Source organism: Coregonus clupeaformis, chromosome 24, assembly GCF_020615455.1.
Source record: "Coregonus clupeaformis isolate EN_2021a chromosome 24, ASM2061545v1, whole genome shotgun sequence".
Classification (NCBI taxonomy): Eukaryota; Metazoa; Chordata; class Actinopteri; order Salmoniformes; family Salmonidae; genus Coregonus; species Coregonus clupeaformis.
This window is the reverse complement of record NC_059215.1, coordinates 3,465,826-3,475,231: the sequence shown is the minus strand read 5'-3', so window position 1 is coordinate 3,475,231 and position 9,406 is coordinate 3,465,826. Positions and strand designations below refer to the sequence as shown.

Below are 9,406 nucleotides of genomic sequence, written 5' to 3'. Positions count from 1 at the left end.
TTTGATCACGCAGACTGGGATATGTTCCGGGTAGCTTCAGAGAATCATTCCGAAGGTGACCCCAAAGGTCAAAGGTCGTTCCAGGAGGTCATAGTCATCGACTCGAGTCACGATGGCGTAATCACGGTGTCAGACAACACGGAGGAAGATAACAGGGTGTGTAGCGTGAAAGGTCAGAGGTCAAAGACAGGACCCCTGCAGGCCTCGACCCCGGCACCACAGGTACGGAGACAGAGTGTGTGTGTTAGTGCGTGTGCCTTCGGCTTGTTCCTACTGGCCACATTACATTGTGGCCCCGTGTAGCTCAGTTGGTAGAGCATGGCGTTTTCAACGCCAGGGTTGTGGGTTCGTTTCCCACGGGGGGCCAATATGAAAAATGTATGCACTCACTAACTGTAAGTCGCTCTGGATAAGAGCGTATGCTAAATGACTCAAATGTAAATGTAATATCGACATATATACTGATACGGTGCCTGAGTTTATCAGGAAGTGTATAGGAGATGTTGTACCCACTGTGACTATTAAAACCTACCCTAACCAGAAACCGTGGATAGATGGCAGCATTCGCGCAAAACTGAAAGCACGAACCACCGCATTTAACCATGGCAAGGTGACTGGAATATGGCAGAATACAAACAGTGTAGTTATTCCCTCCGCAAGGCAATCAAACAGGAAAAACGTCAGTATAGGGACAAAGTGGAGTCTCAATTCAATGGCTCAGACACGAGACGTATGTGGCAGGGTCTACAGACAATCATGGACTACAAAAGGAAAACTAGCCACGTAGCGGACACCAACGTCTTGCTTCCGGACAAGCTAAACACCTTCTTCGCCTGCTTTGAGGATAATACAGTGCCACCGATGTGACCCGCTACAAGGACTGTGGGCTCTCCTTCTCTGTGGCCGATGTGAGTAAGACATTTAAGCGTGTTAATCCTCACAAGGCTGCCAGCCCAGATGGCATCCCTAGCTGCGTCCTCAGAGCATGTGCAGACCAGCTGGCTGGTGTGTTTACGGACATATTCAATCTCTCCCTATCCCAGTGTGCTTTCCCCACATGCTTCAAGATGGCCACCATTGTCCCTGTACACAAGACAGCAGAGGTAACTGAACTAAATGACTATCGCTCCGTAGCACTCACTTCTGTCGTCATGAAGTGCTTTGAGAGACTAGTCAAGGATCACCTCTACCTTACCTGCCACCCTAGACCTACTTCAATTTGCTTATCGCCCCAATAGATCCACAGACGATGCAATCGCCATCACACTGCACACTGCCCTATCCCATCTGGACAATAGGAATACCTATGTAAGAATGCTGTTCGTTGACTATAGCTCAGCATTCAACACCATAGTACCCTCCAAGCTCATCATTAAGTTCATCATGAACCCCGCCCTGTGCAACTGGGTCCTGGACTTCCTGACGGGCCGCCCCCAGGTGGTGAAGGTAGGAAACAACACCTCCACTTCGCTCATCCTCAACACTGGGGCCCCACAAGGGTGCGTGCTCAGCCCCCTCCTGTACTCCCTGTTCACCCATGACTACGTGGCCAAGAACGCCTCCAAATCAATCATCAAGTTTGCAGACGACACAACAGTAGTAGGCTTGATTACCAACAATTACGAGACAATTACGAGGCTCTGGGAGTGTGGTGCCAGGAAAATAACCTCTCACTCAATGTCAACAAAACAACGGAGATATTCGTGGACTTCAGGAAACAGCAGAGGGTGCACCCCCCCCCCCAAAGCTTCAAGTTCCTCGGCGTACACATCACTGACAAACTGAAATGGTCCACCCACACAGACAGTGTGGTGAAAAAGGTGCAACAGCGCCTCTTCAACCTCAGGAGGCTGAAGAAATGTGGCTTGGCACCTAAAACCCTCACAAACCTTTACACATGCACAATTGAGAGCATCCCGTCGGGCTGTATCACTGCCTGGTACGGCAACTGCACCGCCCGCAACTGCAGGGCTCACCAGAGGGTTGTGCGGTCTGCCTAACGCATCACCAGGGGCAAACTACCAGCCCTCCAGGACACCAACAGCACCCGATGTCACAGGAAGGCCAAAAAGATCATCAAGGACAACAACCACCCGAGCCACTGCCTGTTCACCCCGCTATCATCCAGAAGGCGAGGTCAGTACAGGTGCATCAAAGCTGGGACCGAGAGACTGAAAAACAGCTTATATCTCAAGGCCATCAGACTGTTAAATAGCCTTCACTAGCACATTAGAGGCTGCTGCCTATATACATAGATTAGAAATCACTGGCCACATTAATAAATTGAACACAAGTCACTTTAATAATGTTTACATATCTTGCATTACTCATCTCATAAGTATATGCTGTATTTTATACTATTCTACTCTTAATCTATGCCGCTCTGACATTGCTCGTCCATATATTGATATATTCTTAATTCAATTGCTTTACTTAGATTTGTGTGTATTGGGTATATGTTGTGAAATTGTTAGATATTACTGCACTGTCGGAGCCAGAAACACAAACATTTCGCTACACCCGCAATAACATCTGCTAAACACGTGTATGTGACCAATAACATTTTATTTTAATGGTAGCAATCGAGGAGGGGAGGACAATCTTCCAATAGCCTACTAACGAATTAACACTCTCCTCGACCACACGACCACTTATCGGTTTCCGGGTCACGGAGGACAGAGGATGGACTTTTTCCCAAATGAGAAAAGGCCTTTGTGTCCTTGGTTACACCTTTACCATGCAGAAATCCACTTGTCTTTACCCCAAACCATTCACATTACATTTTAGTCATTTAGCAGACGCTCTTATCCAGAGCGACTTACAAGAGCAATTAGGGTTAAGTGCCTTGCTCAAGGGCACATCGGCAGATTTTTCACCTAGTCGGCTCGGGGATTAGAACCAGCGACCTTTCGGTTACTGGCACAACGCTCTTAACCACTAAGCTACCTGTCGCCCCACATTCAAAACCAAATTCCTAATTTGCAAGAGCTACATTTCTTTCTTTCTGGCAACGATTTGCAGGACGCTCTTAAATGGGTACACATTTATTAACCATCATGAGTAAGGAATTATGAAAACCATGAAAATATATATAATAAACTTTTGTCACAGAAAATAGATGATTTGCAGTATGGATCAGATGAGATGAAGGTCATTACCACAAAGTAAATGAATAGGGAACATTCTAGGTGTGCCACAGAATTTTTTATCCCATTAAGGTGTGCCAGGTTTTAAAAAAAGATTGGGATTCAACTTGGGAACCATTGGACTTGAGCATGACTGACAGCTGAGCCCGTGTTAGCTTGCTAGCTAGCATTACAACTCGTGACTGGAAAGATACCTGGCTGACAACAATTCAAAAGGTCTGTTTTCTCTCTTTAAAGTGAGTTGTCGCACATGTTTAAATAGGTCAGTCAGTGATTTAAATACTGTGTAAGTGATGACTATCCTCAGTGATAGTAATTACGGTGAGACGTTGAGTTGTGCTTCGTTGAAGCTTTGTGAAGTTTGTTGACATCTCCCCATCTCCCCACCCAATCAAGTACATGTGCACATGTGATATGTGTTTTTTCTCCTAGCTCGTTAGTCATTGTTTTTACTCCACTTGCTGGAAACAAAAAATGCATAGAACATATTGCCGCGTTCACGTGCTATTGGAGTTATCGGAAGCTTTTTACTTGAATTACACTCCAAGTTGGAATTACAAGTGGGAAACTGTGAGAAAATGTTGTTACCTGAATTGGCGAGTTGTGACGTTTCACCACTGACCTTTTACCTTTTCAACCAAAAGATGACAAATCCGTTTTTGACAATTACGACCTTATCAATATGGATAAGCTAGTCTGACCATATTGTCAATCTTAAGCAAGCTAGCTAACTTTATCATTAGCAATGTTAGCAAGCTTATCAAGCTACCTAAAATCTTATTGGTTGAAGAATTGTTCCGACTTCAAAAGCACTTGAACACAATCATGTCGGACTTACCACTTCCCAGTTCCCAGCTTTCTATTTCCCACGAGCACGTGAAGCCAGCATAGATCCACGCCCCAGAGACTCCACTAAAACTAGTTACAATGTAACAAAGTGTTTCATGAAAATAATCAACTGTAACAATGTATGAATTGGACCATTGAAAGATCACACTGAAACACATTGCAGATGTTAAAAAAATACTAGTGCTGATTTTTAAATGTTTATCATTTTTTGAAAATTCTGTCCCCTCTATCATTTCACAACCTAAATATATTTTCAAACATTATATATACAAATACAAACAATAGACAACATAATTATGTAATATTGCTGTCAGGCATTTTAATATGTACACCTTCACTCATTTATTGTCACACCTGATGATTAACAAAGGAAATGTCAAAATTAACCTCACTGTACCCAATACGTTAACACTTTACTTGATACCAGCGTCATAACACGTTATGACACGGTCATAACCATGTCATAAAATGTCTTAACAGCTGACATAACATGATCATAGCACTGTCATGACACGTTTACATTTTAGTCATTTAGCAGAGGCTCTAATCCAGAGCGATTTACAGTTAGTGAGTGCATACATTTTCATACTGGCCCCCCGTGGGAAACGAACCCACAACCCTGGCATTGCAAGTGCCATGCTCTACCAACTGAGCTACAGGGGACCTACAGTGGGGAGAACAAGTATTTGATACACTGCCGATTTTGCAGGTTTTCCTACTTACAAAGCATGTAGAGGTCTGTAATTTTTATCATATGTACACTTCAACTGTGAGAGACGGAATCTAAAACAAAAATCCAGAAAATCACATTGTATGATTTTTAAGTAATTAATTTGCATTTGATTGCATGACATAAGTATTTGATACATCAGAAAAGCAGAACTTAATATTTGGGAGAGAAACCTTTGTTTGTAATTACAGAGATCATACGTTTCCTGTAGGTCTTGACCAGGTTTGCACACACTGCAGCAGGGATTTTGGCCCACTCCTCCATACAGACCTTCTCCAGATCCTTCAGGTTTCGGGGCTGTCGCTGAGCAATACGGACTTTCAGCTCCCTCCAAAGATTTTCTATTGGGTTCAGGTCTGGAGACTGGCTAGGCCACTCCAGGACCTTGAGATGCTTCTTACAGAGCCACTCCTTAGTTGCCCTGGCTGTGTGTTTCGGGTCGTTGTCATGCTGGAAGACCCAGCCACGACCCATCTTCAATGCTCTTACTGAGGGAAGGAGGTTGTTGGCCAACATCTCGCGATACATGGCCCCATCCATCCTCCCCTCAATACGGTGCAGTCGTCCTGTCCCCTTTGCAGAAAAGCATCCCCAAAGAATGATGTTTCCACCTCCATGCTTCCCGGTTGGGATGGTGTTCTTGGGGTTGTACTCATCCTTCTTCTTCCTCCAAACACGGCGAGTGGAGTTTAGACCAAAAAGCTCTATTTTTGTCTCATCAGACCACATGACCTTCTCCCATTCCTCCTCTGGATCATCCAGATGGTCATTGGCAAACTTCAGACGGGCCTGGACATGCGCTGGCTTGAGCAGGGGGACCTTGTGTGCGCTGCAGGATTTTAATCCATGACGGTGTAGTGTGTTACTAATGGTTTTCTTTGAGACTGTGGTCCCAGCTCTCTTCAGGTCATTGACCAGGTCCTGCCGTGTAGTTCTGGGCTGATCCCTCACCTTCCTCATGATCATTGATGCCCCATGAGGTGAGATCTTGCATGGAGCAACATACCGAGGGTGATTGACCGTCATCTTTAACTTCTTCCATTTTCTAATAATTGCACCAACAGTTGTTGCCTTCTCACCAAGCTGCTTGCCTATTGTCCTGTAGCCCATCCCAGCCTTGTGCAGGTCTACAATTTTATCCCTGATGTCCTTACACAGCTCTCTGGTCTTGGCCATTGTGGAGAGGTTGGAGTCTGTTTGATTGAGTGTGTGGACAGGTGTCTTTTATACAGGTAACGAGTTCAAACAGGTGCAGTTAATACAGGTAATGAGTGGAGAACAGGAGGGCTTCTTAAAGAAAAACGAACAGGTCTGTGAGAGCCAGAATTCTTACTGGTTGGTAGGTGATCAAATACTTATGTCATGCAATAAAATGCAAATTAATTACTTAAAAATCATACAATGTGATTTTCTGGATTTTTGTTTTAGATTCCGTCTCTCACAGTTGAAGTGTACCTATGATAAAAATTATAGACCTCTACATGCTTTGTAAGTAGGAAAACCTGCAAAATCGGCAGTGTATCAAATACTTGTTCTCCCCACTGTATATATTTAGACCTGTTGTGACATATATTGCGTTATTTTATGGCTGGTTATGGCACCTACATAAGTGTCAAAACCCACAAAAAGGCAAAACATTCCATTACACCATAGCCTACTTGTTTATGTTATATAACATTTTCTGAAATGTACCATATTCAATTATTATTGTAATTGCGCACACATTGATGTCGGACATGCACCTACCCCAATGCTGTTTCTGATGACTAGGATGAACACAGAAACAGATTACAGGAGCATGACAAGACACTGTCTTTTTGACTGATGACTGACGTAAGGGCATGTACGTGATAGGCCTATCTTGCTTATATGATTATGATGGTCATAATGCTTCTTGACAGTGTCATAAAGTGTATTTTCTCAGTCCAAGTAAAGTGACACAGGATGGTCCTCCCGAGTGGCGCAGTAGTCTTAACTGTGTCACTAGAGATCCTGGTTCGAATCCAGGCTCTGTCGTAGCCGGCCGCGACCGGGAGACCCATGGGGCGGCGCATAATTGGTCCAGGGGAGGGAATGGCCGGCAGGGATGTAGAGCATGGTGTTTGCAACGCCAGGCTTGTGGGTTCGATTCCCATGGGGGGCCAGTATGTATGCACTCACTAACTGTAAGTCGCTCTGGATAAGAGCGTCTGGTAATTGTCATAATGCTTTATGACGGTGTCATAAAGTGTATTTTCTACAAGTTATTTAAAATATGATGGGGAAAAAAACATGACTGTAAATAATTCATTACAACAACAACAACAAATAACTCAATATATGCCACAACAGGTGTTTATATATGGGTCATGAAAGTATTATGACCATATTATGACAGGTTATGACAAGTTATGGCAGGTGTTATGACAAATTATGATATGGTTATGACCGTGTCATAACTTGCTATGACACTGGGTGTCAAGTAAAGTGTTTGTTGTTACCAAACAAAACATAATGTACATGGGCAGCTCAATTCAATCTCATCTCATCTCAACACATACAGCTGTATAGGCTACATGCAGTAGTGGCATAGACATTTTCCGGTGTTCAAATAAAATTGCAGTGGTTTAGACTAAAGGCTCAACTTTAGAACTTTAGAGTACAGTACTGTAAAATACCAGGTAAAGTCCCTTTAGGCTATATGCGCCCAGTTTTCTGAATAAGTCACTTATGCGTGGGCAGTAGTTTAACAGTTGCTGAATAAACATATTGTAAGGGCAGGTTTAACTGAATCCAGCCTTCATAAACACTACATAAATGTGTTACAAATCATCTATAACCGTATGTCATGCTTTATAAAGGCTTCATAAATGTGGCATAACTGTGTGACATAACCACCAATGGCAAATTCCGTTTTCTTGTTTTTTGTTTTTTCAGGTTTCCCCCATTTTTTCTGCTTTATCCCAGTTTTTTTCACACTTTTGTAATAGGAAAACAAAAAAAATTATTTTCTGTGTTCACAACAATGCTTAAACCACATTAGGGGATGACTTTTGAGGTCTGGAAAAATCTAAGAAACGTAGATTTTTTTGTGTAGTTGCCCTTTAATTCAGTGAGCATGCCCTGCAGTGTTGTTTGGTGAGCAGAGTTTCTGTAGTGCAGTAAGCACATATGTAATGTGATTTGGCCGCCAATGGAATGGGTGGAGTAAAAGGCCAGCAACACTCTGTATTATTCAGAGCCCCATGAAATTCTACAGCTCCTACTGAGTATTCCCTACAATACTTTAACTGCTGCACCCAGAATAGCCAATATGTATTTCATATAAAGTGATTCGCATTGGGGGCAATTATTTTACCTTGGAACATGTTTTAAAACCCAAATGTAATGCAAATGTTTTCCCTGCAAAAGTGCTTTATTACAGACAGAAATACTCCTCAGTTTCATCAACTGTCCGGGTGGCTGGTCTCAGACAATCCCACAGGTGAAGAAGCCGGATGTGGAGGTCCTGGGATGGCGTGGTTACATGTGGTCTGCGGTTGTGAGGCCAGTTGGATGTACTGCCAAATTCTCTAAAACAATGTTGAAGGCGGCTTATGGTAGAGAAATGGACATTAAATTATCTGGCAACAGTTCTGGTGGACATTCCTGCAGTCAGCATGCTATTTGCAAAACTTGAGACATCTGTTTTGTGTGACAAAACAGCACATTTCACAGTGGCCTTTTATTGTCCCCAGCACAAGGTGTACCTGTGTAATGATCATGCTGTTTAATCAGCTTCTTGATATGCCACACCTGTCAGGTGGATGGATTATCTTGGCAAATGAGAAATGCTCACTAACAGGGATGTAAACAAATCTGTGCACAAAATTTGAGAGAAATAAGATTTTTATGCATGTGGAACATTTCTGGGATCTTTTATTTCAGCTCATGAAACATGGGACCAACACTTCACATGTTGCGTTTATATTTTTGTTCAGTATAATAATACGAATTGAATGGAGTTTACCACCTTTCCATTTAGAGTTTCTGGCACAGCACAGAAATGCCCTTATCTAGATGGTGTGACAAAGGCATTTCCTAACAGACCTGCTAACTTTCTTTGTTGTTACTTTAAGGTTGGAACCAACATGCAGTACCTCCAGCAGGAAGAGAGGCAAGAACCATTCGTCCGCCAGCTCAGGGACAAGCTACACTATTCACAGTCCTGTGTAATGTTCAATGCAATTGCGTTGCTGGACTTTTTGAAACTTTATGTATTTGTATTGTTTTAAACATTTACAAATAAAAGGAAATGTATGGTTTAAACATGTCTTTAATGTTTAGTTGTTTTAGCTGTTAGTAATAATTCTCTAAGTGTTAATACGTTTGCGTTTACATCATTAAGCCTTTATGTATGTGTTATGAATGACCAAAGGGGTCTGACTTTAAATTAAGTACAGCGTCATGAGATATAGAGTCTTTATGGATGTGTTATGAATGACCAAAGGGGTCTGACTTTAAATTAAGTACAGCGTCATGAGATATAGAGTCTTTATGGATGTGTTATGAATGTCCGAAGGTGTCTCACTTCAAACTAAGTATTACAGGACACTACATAAAGTGTCAATAAATAGGTTATTAATGTTCTTCTTTATGAAGGTTCTCTCATGATCCACAGGTTACTGTCGGGTGTGAGAGGTATTTAAATAGGTTGATGGAC

General features: G+C 42.6%; 1 non-coding gene across 1 annotated transcript; it reads left to right on the top strand.

Moving 5' to 3' along the window:
- Window positions 1-291: 291 nt before the first annotated feature.
- trnae-uuc lies at window positions 292-367 on the top strand. The gene has a single exon. It is a non-coding gene; the product is annotated as a tRNA-Glu (tRNA).
- Window positions 368-9,406: the final 9,039 nt, after the last annotated feature.